Source organism: Pan paniscus, chromosome 7, assembly GCF_029289425.2.
Source record: "Pan paniscus chromosome 7, NHGRI_mPanPan1-v2.0_pri, whole genome shotgun sequence".
NCBI lineage: Eukaryota > Metazoa > Chordata > Mammalia > Primates > Hominidae > Pan > Pan paniscus.
The window spans coordinates 123,482,708-123,495,416 of NC_073256.2; the positions used below are offsets into that span (position 1 = coordinate 123,482,708).

Sequence of the window (12,709 nt, forward strand, 5' to 3'; positions counted from 1 at the left end):
AATTCCGTTTTGAAAGTTTTGTTTCAGATATCTATTAGACATTCAATAAAGGTGTTGGATAAACAGTTAGATATGTAGTGCAGAGGAGAGCTCTTGGTTGGAAATATTAGGTTGAATCAATAAATTGCTGCTATTCACCTGATTTTTACTTACAAAGACATCAGTTTCATGTGGTTCTATTTAACTTAAGCTTGCTAGTCAGGCAGGTGAAAGTTTAAGTGAGAGAAAATAAGTATGAAAAGTACAGAATTTGACCAGAGGTACACTAATCTTTAAATGTCAAAAGTCCTGGTGTTCTACAGCATTATGGAATAACTATAATTAACAACCATTTATTGTGTATTTTCAGATAGCTAGAAGAGTAGATTTTGAATGTTTCAAACATAAAGAAAGGACAGATGTTTAAGGTGATGGATGTGCTAATTACCCTGATTTGATCATTACACATTGTATACATGTATCAAAATATCACACTGTACTCCAAAAATATGTGCAATTATTATCTGTCAATTAAAAATAATAGTAAAGCAAAAAAATAAAATAAATTACACCAAATCTCAAAAACTTAGGACAAAAGAAAATTATAAAATAGTTTATTAATTATTAATTATTTTGTATATTGATTATGTTGAAATGATAGTACTTTTGTATATTGAGTTGAATAAAATATATTCTAATATTTTATTGAAGAAAGAGGAAAAGCCAGCAAACCAAAGACTAAGAAGGCATGGCCAGTAAGTAGAAACAAAATTTGGAGGGTGGCATGTCACTTAAACACAAAAGAGAGTCTTCAAAAGAAACTATTTTGGATGCTGCTGAAAGGTTGGGTAAAAGATGAGAGAGGAATGCCCATTGATTTAGGGAACATTGAGGTCATTGACAAATGAATTGAAGCTAAGAGAAACCAAATTCAAATGAGTTAAAGAATGAATGGGAGGTGAGGAAGTGAACACTATGAGTGACATGACAATTCTTTTGAGATGTTTTACTGTGACATTCAGAAGCTGGAAGATGTGGGGCTTCATGTTTGACTATTTGTTTTAAGATCAGAGATATAAAAACATAGCTTAATACCACTAGAAATGATGTATTAAAGACAGCAATGTGGATGATGCACCAGCTACTAGATGTCTCAAGGCAGAAGTAGTTAAGGAGGTGAAAGTGCAGGGGACCTGGAGCACACACTAAACAAAGCTGGGACCAGCACACCTGAGTTAGGCATTCTTTAAAATCTGGATTTCAGTTCTTAGTCTTCCAGGCCTGACAGATGACATTAGAAATGTCATAAACAGAAAGGTAAAGCAGCATGTTTTTAAGACAGAAAGTAAAAGAATATTATAATTCTGAAAGAGGTTAAAATAAAACCAGGGAACAGAGAATGTGAAGTGTTTTGTGAACTTGACACCTATACATATTGGCTTCAAGATTAAATAATCAGAGTTCAATCTATTTTCCTCTGTAGGGCTAAACAGGGAAGAATTCCAGGTTCCCCTACTTCGAGACAAGAATATGAATGGATTATTACTAAACAAAAGCATATTTCATTTGTGATTAAAGAGGAAAAGGAGAGAAATAAGGAGAGAATTTGGGAGTTTTAGAATTCCATTCAGATCACTAACACAAGATGCAACCAATTGAGAATCTTTAGCCGGGACACACTGATAGAGACCTACTGGTTACTTACATCGTTAAATAATGTCATACCCATTGATAACAGACCCTGCCCCAAATTCCTCTACAGCTCCCTTATTTACTCTGGCCCCTCCAATCAAATCCTGTACCTCATATTATCAAGCAACTAAGGGGTTAATGCCTAGCAAAGTAGGGGACATCTGATCCTACCTATCTGATATGGTTTGGATGTGTGTCCCCTCCAAATCTCAATGTCATGTTGAAATGTGATCGAGGTGGGGAGGATCCCTGATGAATGGCTTAGTGCCGTCCCCCTGGTGAAGAGTGAGTTCTCACTCCATCAGTTCATGGGCAAGCTGGTTGTTTAAAGGAGCCTGGCATCTCTCTTGCTCCCACTCTCACCATATGACAGGTCTGCTCCCCCTATGCCTTCTGCCGTGATTGGAAGCTTCAGAGGCCCTCAACAGGAGCAGATGCCAGCACCATGCTTCTTCTACAGCCTGCAGAACCATCAGCCAAGATAAACTTCTTTTCTTTACAAATTACCCGGCCTCAGGTATTCCCTTACAGCAATGCAAACGGACTAACACACTATCTTTACTGTAATTTTTCTCTCTAGTATCCTTCCCCTTAACCATCTGTGCAAACTGAGCAGGCTGATACTAAGGTAAAGAAAAGTAGCTCTAAGGTAAAGAAAAGTAGCTCTTCCTTCTGAATGGCCTCCAAAATGCTTTCCTAGCTACAAAATTTTTCCACAGATCCCCTCAATGCCTTAGTTTGAAGGCAGGTAGGCATACATTCCTCATGGAGAAATCAGACAGAGGTACTGCAAGCACAGGAGGCAATGGCAGTGCACAGGAAGGGAATCTAACTTCGAACGGAAAAAATGTGAATGTGTTTGCAGAACTGCAAAGTAGTCCAGTTTGGCTAGAGCACAGATAATACATAAAGCACCAGGAGGTGATGGCTGGGGTAGGAGAGGGCAAATAGGAGTCAAGGCTATTATGTGGGAAATCTGGCACCAGATTACCTGCTTTAGAACTCCAGTTTCCCTCTGTGAGCTTGAGCAAATTATTCAACCTCTGTGTCTCTGTTTACTCATAAGAAAAATGGGAGTAATAGTAATGTCTAATTCTGTCCAGGTGCAGTGGCTCACACCTATAATCCCAGCACTTTGGGAGGCTGAGGCAGGTGCATTGCTTGAACTCAGGATTTTGAGACAGCCTGGGCAACATAGAGAAACCCCATCTCTACAGCCTCTACAAAAAAAATACAAAAATTAGCCAGCATGGTGGCATGTGCCTATGGTCCCAGCTACCAGGGAGGCTGAGGTGGGAGGATCGCTTGAGCCTGAGGGGGCAGCAGGCAGTGAAAGTTGTAGTGAGCTTTGATCATGCCACTGCACTCTAGCATGGGTGACAGAGAAAGACACTGTCTCAAAATAATAATAATAATCATCATCATCATTATCATCATCACCATCACCTACTTCCTAAAGTTACTAAGGATTAAATGAATAGGGTTAATAAGTACTCAGAAAAAGTTAATAGAGTTAATAAGTACTCAGAAAAGTGTCTGACCACAGCGAATATTCAGTAAAAGCTGCTTGATGGAAAGCGATGTCTTGGTTTGTTAAAAGGGGGTGGTGTGGCTGCTTCCACGCGCAAATGTTTGCATTTTAGTCACTAAATATAACTATCTTTGATGTCATCAAAGCATAAAGGGTGCATACTGCAAGCGATTCCAAAATGGTCCATGACTCTTTTCAACAGAGAGTGGGAGGATTGGCTGAGTCACAGGAAATGCAACAGATTAAGGCCTTAGAAAAGAAGTTCATTAGCATCAAGCTGGCCCAGCATCAGTAAAGGACAGATTATTTATGCCTTATGACTGTAGTTTGACAATGCTTGCAAAGCTCAACAGTAGGATTTCTTCATTTCCTATTACCTATCCCCTAGAACAACTTTTATTTTGGATACAATCCAACCAATACTTAAATTTTGCTTCTTAGAAGATAAATTTTAAAAATTTAGATAATATGGGTGGTTTAATAGAAATGAAATTTGGCCAACTGCTATAGGTTAATAAATATAAGTCTAGAAGTCAGGGACATGGGGTACTTTTTCAGTTTCACTTAAATCTTTTAACCCCCAAGATGATCCAGTGACATTTGAGTGAAAACTTTATACTAAAACTAGTTCAATGTTAGAACTTGAATCTATAAATTGTGGCCAAGATTTTTTTTAAATGTACATACTGTACAGTTATATAGGACTAAAATTAATTCCATAGAAAATCCAAAAGTCAGAAACCACACAGTCATTAGTTTGCTTTTTGACACTGAAACAAAACAGAAATCAATATAATATTTTTCTCACTTTATCCCATATCTTATTTTTAAATTTATGATTGGAATAAGACATTGGCATACATTAAAGTTCTTCTAAGTTAACTTAAAACAATAAATGACTCATCAAGTTTGTATAATTAAAATATTAAACAAGCATACCTAAACACTTATTTTCAGGTAACTCCTCCAAAATTTTTTAGAAAAGAAGAAAGGAAAGGAGGGAGAGAGAGTGATGAACAAAGGGAGAGAAGGAAGAAGGTAAGGGAGACTGGAAGGGAGGAAAGAGATAAAATGAACAAACGTATTTACACAACATTTTCTATATCAACTGATTTACATTGTTGTTGGATGGAAAGGCCCGCTATCATTTGCCATCAGAGTCACATCAGCCTGGCCTGATGTCACATGATTTCTCTGCCATTGCAATCTCCTACACAGAATGTCAGAGGTTAATGACTAATCCCATGAAGTACAAGAAAGAGGAAAATTATTAACTACCTGTCAATATTTGTTAACTTTGAAACACATGGCTTTTTAATATTTTAATGAAGGATCATGCATGTGACCTCTGTCTTGGAACGAACTTGTCGACATTGCTCTAAGAAGGAGATCAATATACTATATTACCATAAACCTTTGCAAAAAATGCACTGAGAGAGACTGCATCATAGCCAGCACTGCTGTGAATAAATACATTCAGTGGTGGGGCCATAGCATTGTGCCCATGTGTGAGAGAATAGACAGTGAAAGAGAAAAAGAGAAAGGAAATGCTTGTCTAAATCATCCAATTACAAGAACCTAAGCAGATAGCTAGAGGGCACAGCTAAAAGTCTTGCTAAAGTGTACCTTCCATAAATTACCAGATTTTTTAAAATTTTAAAAGAAATACTATGACATTAAAGATACATAAAATAAAAATATCTGTAAATTTATCACCCTTTTAATTGAATGCCTTACTTTTCATATTTTACTTAATTGTTGTCAAGCCCTGAGCAGGCCTAGCATCATCTCAGCTATCTGATGCTCCTGACTCATGTCTTCCATTGGCCCTCTCCTGAATCCAATAGGAACAAAATCTGGAAAGCTAGCAGGAGCTTCTAAGGCTCTGGTCAGTAGGATTTAGAGCAGCTTCTACTTCTCCATACTCAAGGATTCTGTAGCTATTGGGGTTCTACAATTTTAATTGCTCAAAATTTTTGGAAATTACTCCAGTCAAAGGGAGGCCTAACTTCCTATTTTATCTGACTTCCACTCCCATCAACAACTGCTCACCTCTGCTGGAATCTCTTGAGCATTTAGGGTTTCAAAGTGTTTCCTAGTCTTTGACACCAAAAAGAGCCCTGCTCGGCTTTTGAGCCATCAGGCTAGAGCTTGCTCTCCAATCTCTATCTGCATAGGGGTAAGGCTCCAGTTTCAATCTCCTGGGACTTTTCTTTGGTAGATATTTCAGGAAAATTCTTCCTGTGTCTCTGACTCGCCCTCCATCTGCATGTCACACTTCTGAAGCTAGGTGTTCTCCATCATTCAGTTCAAATGCCCTTTGAGTGGGAAGCCCATGCAGCATCAGATGGGACTGACTATGTAGATTGCTGTCTTCCTGACCATAGGATTTAGTAGTTGTCTAGATCTTATTCCTTGTTTATCTTACTTCAATTATCTCTCAATATTCATGTGCAAGTGGCTGGCCTTGCACATTAGTATATATTAAGCCTTTCATAAGGGCCATCTTTTACAGTTGCAACCATAATGAGTTGACTATACTATATTATTTTGTAGTTTAGTAGAATTTTTCTGAAGTCCAAATTGCTTTATATTCTCCATAATAGTTCATTTGAATCATTATGTAATATTCTGTTCAGTTAAAATCATCATTTACATAACCATTTTTCTATTGCTGTCATAAGTCTTTGCCTCTACTGGTAAGGCTAAATAGTGTATTGATTTAGAGTACAAAATCCACAGTCTGATACCTGTTGCTCAGTGGCAAGTTATTTAAACAATTTGCGCCTCATTTTCCTTATCAATAAGATGAGAAAAGGACATTTGTGAGGATTAAATGAGTATGTCAGCACCGAAAATGCCAACATCTCCGGTGCAGGGTATTATATAAGTGTTGGCTGTTAGGGCTATTATTTCACTTTCACTGCATAGAAAAAGTTCAATGAATATTCTCTCCATGTATATTTTGATTTAGAATAAATTATTTTCTTAAGAATATATTCCACATACTGCATTTGCTCAGTCAAGAGAAGACAAATTTTGTAACTTTTGGCCTATAGCCAAATTGCTTTCCAAAAAGATTATGCTAATTTGTAATATATATTAAAACACTAGTTTTGAAATTTGACAAAATTGTTAACCATTTTTATTTTGTTGTTGATTAATATTAAATAAAATATTGTATTTTTATTTCTCTGATTATTCACAAGTATAAGGGTTTTTTACAGTATGTTTGCTAAATAATTCATTATGTTTTTTTCTAAGTAAAATGTGCTGTTTATTTAATATTGTGTGAAGTCTTTCATAATATTCTGAGCAATTGTAAAATCAATGCATCCCAATTTTGATAATACAGAAGTAAATCTACAATTCAAGAAATGTAAGATTGGCAGACTCATTCAAAACGGTATTTTTCTTGGTATCTAAAATAGAATTACATGATATACAATCTTCCAAGGTGCCCAGTGAAAGTAAGCACTTGTATAACTATGTGTGTCCCCCTCTGAGTCCATTAAACTTAAGGTACTGATTGATAGATCAATTAATTGCCTTGACTAATCAAGAGCAAGAAGACATGGGAAGGCCATGGCATTTTTGTTTACTATTATCAATATGAATTACTTATTGCATTTTGTGAGTTTAAAATCTGCTTCAAATTTTAAGTAAATTTTTATAATAATGACTCATGATATTGATGATGATGATGATGAAATACCTATTAGTTTTCAAGCATCAAATATGTACCAGACATTGCACTAAATATTTGACATCGATAAACGCTAATCCTCATAAATTCTTCACAAACTGTTTTCAGATGAAGCAACTGAGAATCTGAGACTATAAGTTTCTTGCCCAAGAATGAATGAATAGTACATGTGTATGGAATAACTAGCTATTCAGTAGGAGTAGGAGCTGTCATTTTAAGGTAACCCAGTGCTATGGATTGAGTTTGTCTCCATCAATACTCACGTTGAAATTTGATCACTAATGTGGCAGTTTTGGGGAGATGGAGCCTAGTGGGAGGTGTTTGAATAATGAGGGTGGATCCTTCATGAATAGATTGGTACTCTTCTCCCAGTAATGAGTTCTTGCTCTGGCAAGACTGAATAAGTTCTCATGGGAATGAATGAATCCTGTGAGAGTGGGTTGTTATAAAGCCAGGATGCCCCTGTGGGTTTTGCATCTTTGCATGAGCCTGCTTTCCTTTTGAGCTTTTCCACCATGTTGTGATGCGGCACGAAAAGCCTTCACCAGAAGCCGAGCAGAAGGAGGCACCACACTTCCTATACTGCCCAGCCTGCAGAACCATGAGCTAAATAAACAATTTTTCTTTATAAATTACCCAGCCTCCGGTATTCTGTTATAGCAATACTAAATGAACTAAAATACCCACAAATATTCATTAATATAAAATAAAAAATGATATGAAATGCTGTCTTGCTGCTGAGGAAGACTGCAGTTCATCTTCTGTCTCTCTAAATACTGAAGGATATTTATACAAGACGCAATACAGACAAAGCTATTTTTCATCATATGAAACAAAATTATCCTTCTTCTGTGGAATTTTGTTTTTTGCTTATATTAGATGAGAGAACTAAAACTAAATTTCCATTAGTACCTCATATTCTGTGTACCTTCAAAATTGTGTCAACTTACTTTCAGGCTTGGGAATTTATTTTCTTTCATAATTTTACCTTGGACTTGGTGCACGGGACAACCAAAAGTGTAGTGTCCATCACTATTTGCTCTGGACAAATTGGTTTCTAGGAATTACTGGCAGTTTTCCTAGATAAACATGAAGATTCTGAAAATAAACACATATTATCTGTAAAGACACCTAACATGAGAACCTCACAGGAGCTTAGAGTTGGCCAACAATCATATTCATTCATTCATTCACAAACAGTTCTAACTATTTTTAAGCATTGTGATGGATTTTAAAGGGAAAAAAAGATAAATAAGAAATAGTCCCAGATCCCTAAGATCTCCCTTTCTATTGAATGAGACAGATACCAGATTAAGTAATTATAATAATGAGTTGTTATGAGAGCACTGAGGAAGAAAACCAAACCCAGCCTTTGTTACAACCGTGACCCTCTTCCATAGCTTAAGGCCAAATCACACATGGATTTATTTATTTATTTATTCCCCAAAGACTTATTGAATAGTGTATTAAAAGATGCGAACAAAAAGCTAAACCAGGCATAGACACCAACTCCCTAGCAACACATATTCTTGCGGGGAATACGAATATGTATGCAAAAGACTGATGTACAATGTAAAGAATATAACGATTAAGGCACATACCATTCTTCAATGCTTGATAGCTCACTTGGAAGAAATTCCTCTATTGCCAAACATGAATTCTTCAAAAAGGGCACACCTTTATTTCTTCTTCTGTTATCAAAACTAAAGACACAGAAAAGTTCGTTACCATCCCTCACTAACTTGACCACAATTCTGTGGCTGTAACTAAGGAAACAAATACACTTAGAATTTAAGATTCTAAGGATGGAAACTAACTTGTAGGTACTTTGTCTCTAATAGGAATTCTTATTTCAGGCTTGGAATGTGAGTATAGCTTCCATCTCAATGCAATATAAAAAGTGCTTCAGTGTTGAAATTCTCTGTGCACTCCTAGAAAAAGAAAATATATGTATTAAGAAATCTGCAGAGGACTTTCTGACAAAACAACTTACTTGGCCTTTCTTCACTGAAACATTCCAGTTGAATCAGTGTGTTTACATCAACCTATTAATATTTCACGAGTACTTACAATGTTTAAGGTATTCTTCTAAGTATCCTCAGAAGTTCAGGTTATAATATTATAGGACAAAGAGGTTCATATGCCTGCTGCACATTAATATACCAATACACTCAAATAGCAGGGTTTGCAACAGAGAAAGAGTTTAGTAATCACAGGGTGTTGAGTGAGGAGGTGGGAGGAGACCCTCAAATCCATCTCCCCAGTGGGGTTCTGGGTGGGGGGTTTTAAGAGAATCATGGAGGGTGACAGGTTGAAAATTGGAGTCATTGCTTGGTTGAGGCAAGGGGGATGAAATCATCAGGATATGGAAACTGCATTCTGTCTTCTTTGTTAAGTCAGCACCTCATGGGGTCCTTCAGACCAGCTGGTATCAGTAAAGTCCTTCGGTAGTTTCATCAGAATGCGGAACCTGAAAGAATATTTCAAAGACAAAACTTGACGTTTTATAATGCTCAAGTTGTTATCTTTACAGCAGTTAAGGGAACTATAATCTGGGTCTGTAAGATTCTAGGACAATAAGCACCAAACAACTATGAGGAAGTAGGCCAGAGAGTAAGCTGACCTAATGATTAATGCTGAATGTACTGTACACTTTATTTATTTTTGTTTCTCTTGCTCCTTTCTCCCTGATTGATTTTATAAAGTTTATAGAGATGGTTTCAATAATCTAATTTGGGAGGTTATATATATTATATACAGAAAGAGAATTAGATACAAAGGTATAAGTTGCCTATTACCTAATACTAGGTGTGTATATGTGTGTGTGCGCATCTGTATAACATAGATATATATAACGTATATATGCTATGTATGTATGTGAGATATGTTTTCATATTTTAAATAATTCTATTTATAAAGTTTGATTTACACACCCTTTTTTTCTAAAAATATCTGATTTATAAAATAACAAACACATATACTAAGAATAATTTTGCATATTTCTTTTTTTTTTCTTTGAGGCAGGGTCTCACTCTTTCACCCAGGCTGGAATGCAGTGGCGCTATCATAGCTCATTGCAGCCTCAAACACCTGGACTCAAGTCTCACTCTTTCACCCAGGCTGGAATGCAGTGGCACTATCATAGCTCACTGCAGCCTCAAACACCTGGACTCAAGTGATCCTCCTGCCTCAGCTTCCCAAGTAGTTAGGACCACAGGAGCACACCTCCATGCTCAGCTAATTTCTTTTTATTTTTGCTTTCTGTAGAGATGGGGTCTCACTATGTTGCCCAAGCTGGTCTCTAACTCCTGGCCTCAAGGGATCCTCCAGCCTTGGCCTCACAAAGCACTGGGATTACAGGTGTGAGCCACCATGTCTAACCTAATTTTGCATATTTCTATATCTGCTTTTCCTCTACAGCATCAATGTCTCATATATCACTTGACATTTAATAGGTACTTATTCAATATTTTGGAATGGATCAATGAATATTTTCTGACCAAATATCAGCTGGCAGTGACAGCAATAAACCAAACCACATACTCAGTTTTTATTAAAGTTGAGAACTTTTAAGAAAAAATATGGATGAAAGCTTTTGTAGACTCCTAATATGAAATCTTTGAAACCAAGCATAAATGTGACATCATAGAGGTGATAAGCATTTGATTAACAAGGAAATGTTAAGCTTGTTTACAGTGGAGATATGAAGACTTCATTGCTTTACAAATGGAGAAAAATTTACGAAACCAAAAGATAATTGCTTATGTCACTGAGAAAAAACAAAATAGAATGTCTCCTCCTAATTGACTAATCTTTTCTACTTTTCTGTGGACTATCCAAGGAGGTTAATCTCCCATTCCTATAACTGGTAGCATTTTTAAAATTTTCCCTTGAAATATTGAGAGATTTAAAACCCCAGCCAAGAGAAACCTTTTTCTCAGCAGCATTTTAGTAGTTTATTCCTTAGTAAATACAGAAACAACAACAGAAACAAACAAATAACAATAACAAACAAGAAACTCAATTGGAATCCATTGTATCTTTAACTTCAAAATAGATTGAGACATTTTTTAACAGCAGCATCCTAACCTATTCTGAAATACACTTAGAACTAATAAGGGTGCTGGCCTGTTATTTAAGCTCACCTGTTTGTTTTGTTGTTTTCAGAGGTTAGAGGAGAAAATAAACCTCTGATGATTTAGCATGTTTTCACAGGCGACTGTGATGCTCCCCTGCACATCACCTCTAAGCAGATCGTACTTAATCTCTGGGCAGAGAACGACTGTCTCATGCTGTTCGGTAGCAACCTGTAAATCTGATTAAGGAATGGCCCTGACAGCTCCTGTTGAGATTTCTATCCAATTGCCTTCAGTTCCATGTTGATGGATTTATGTGAAAGAGCCTGATGGTATGGAAGAAGCCTGTTTGGGGGACCACAGAAAAACACTGTAACATAATCAGAGGTTTAAGAGAACTATCACAAGGTATTCTTTTCCTGGCATAGAAAACGAATGTAAACCTTGAAGCACTATAGCAGACAATAGGAGTTTTCCAAGTAGAGGCCATATTTACCAAAAGGGTAACTCAAACTTCATGATGATTATGAGTACTGGGAATTCAAATGAACTTTGTCACTATTGCCAGTTTCATGAGAGAAGGATGTCCCTGGTGGAGCACAGATGGCATGTTTGAATGAGAAGCTGATTATGCCAAGAGGTTAGTATGCCTGAGAGCTTCACTTATTGGTCTACAAGAACATGAGAGAACCAGCTATGAATATTGATCTGTAAGTAGGATGCAGAAGAGCTAGCTATGAAGAGGAATTTATAACTCTCTCTAAAGCACCTGCGAGAATCAAAGCAACTTGAAATGCATATCCAATATAGGAATTTTAATTCCCCTAGTCTCTTCTGTTCTCTATAAAAATAACTAGAAGAAATTCCATCTGTTTAAAATGCAGTACACAAAACTAAAAACATGGAACATTAGGAACCGTGTTTAGTTAAGAAATATTTGCATGCAGAATTAAGAAATAATATACAGGAAACACAGGAATAGTAAAGAATGGAAATCCAAAAAGTTATGGCCAGATCTGCTTAAGGAGCAAAACTAAACTCTGATACTCAACCTATGGTCTTCAACATGGCTCAGCTCCCTTAAATAGTAGCTTCTATTTTGAGAACTGTTGGACCAGTTTGGGCCCTATCTTCTTCAGTACTTAATGGGGACTCCAGATGCAAAAGTAAAAAAAGAAAGGATCTTTGCTGTAACTCTATCATTTATACCTGAATCTCTGATGTTCTCCAAGAAGCAATGTTAGGCTGTTTCTGCCAAACAAAAAAACCTTACTCTGAGGGCATAAACTTTAATAATGTGAAACGGCTGTGCTTCTTGAAACTGAGCTTTCCTAAAGGCCATAAGCATTTTTGGATTTCTCATCATTAGTAATTAAGATTTATTCATCAATTCTGGGTATATTAAGTTATAGAAAATAAATTTAAAGTACAAGTTCATGATCACACATATAGTGAAATCTAAGAAAAGAAAGCAACTCTGACCTAGAAAAAATTAATCTGAGAAATCTTATTCAAATACAACTGCAAGAGAAATTTTGCTTACATTATTTTAAAATATAAGAGCTGTGAGAGAAGGTTTTGTTTCAGGCCTCTTTTCTTGGCTTATAGATGGCCATCTTCATGTTCACAGGGTTTTCTTCTTGTATATTAGAGTCTGTCTTCAATTTTTTCCTGTTTGTAAGGAACCAGTCATATTGGCTTACAGCCAGTTCTAATGACCTTATT

General features: G+C 36.4%; 1 long non-coding RNA gene across 1 annotated transcript; it reads right to left on the reverse strand.

Annotated features, from left to right (window-relative positions):
• Window positions 1-8,509: 8,509 nt before the first annotated feature.
• Window positions 8,510-9,381, reverse strand: LOC117981483 (uncharacterized). Its single transcript, XR_004673028.2, has 3 exons — window positions 9,312-9,381; window positions 8,726-8,839; window positions 8,510-8,611 (listed from the first exon to the last, which is right to left on the reverse strand). It is a non-coding gene; the product is annotated as an uncharacterized LOC117981483 (long non-coding RNA).
• Between the last annotated feature and the right edge of the window lie 3,328 nt (window positions 9,382-12,709).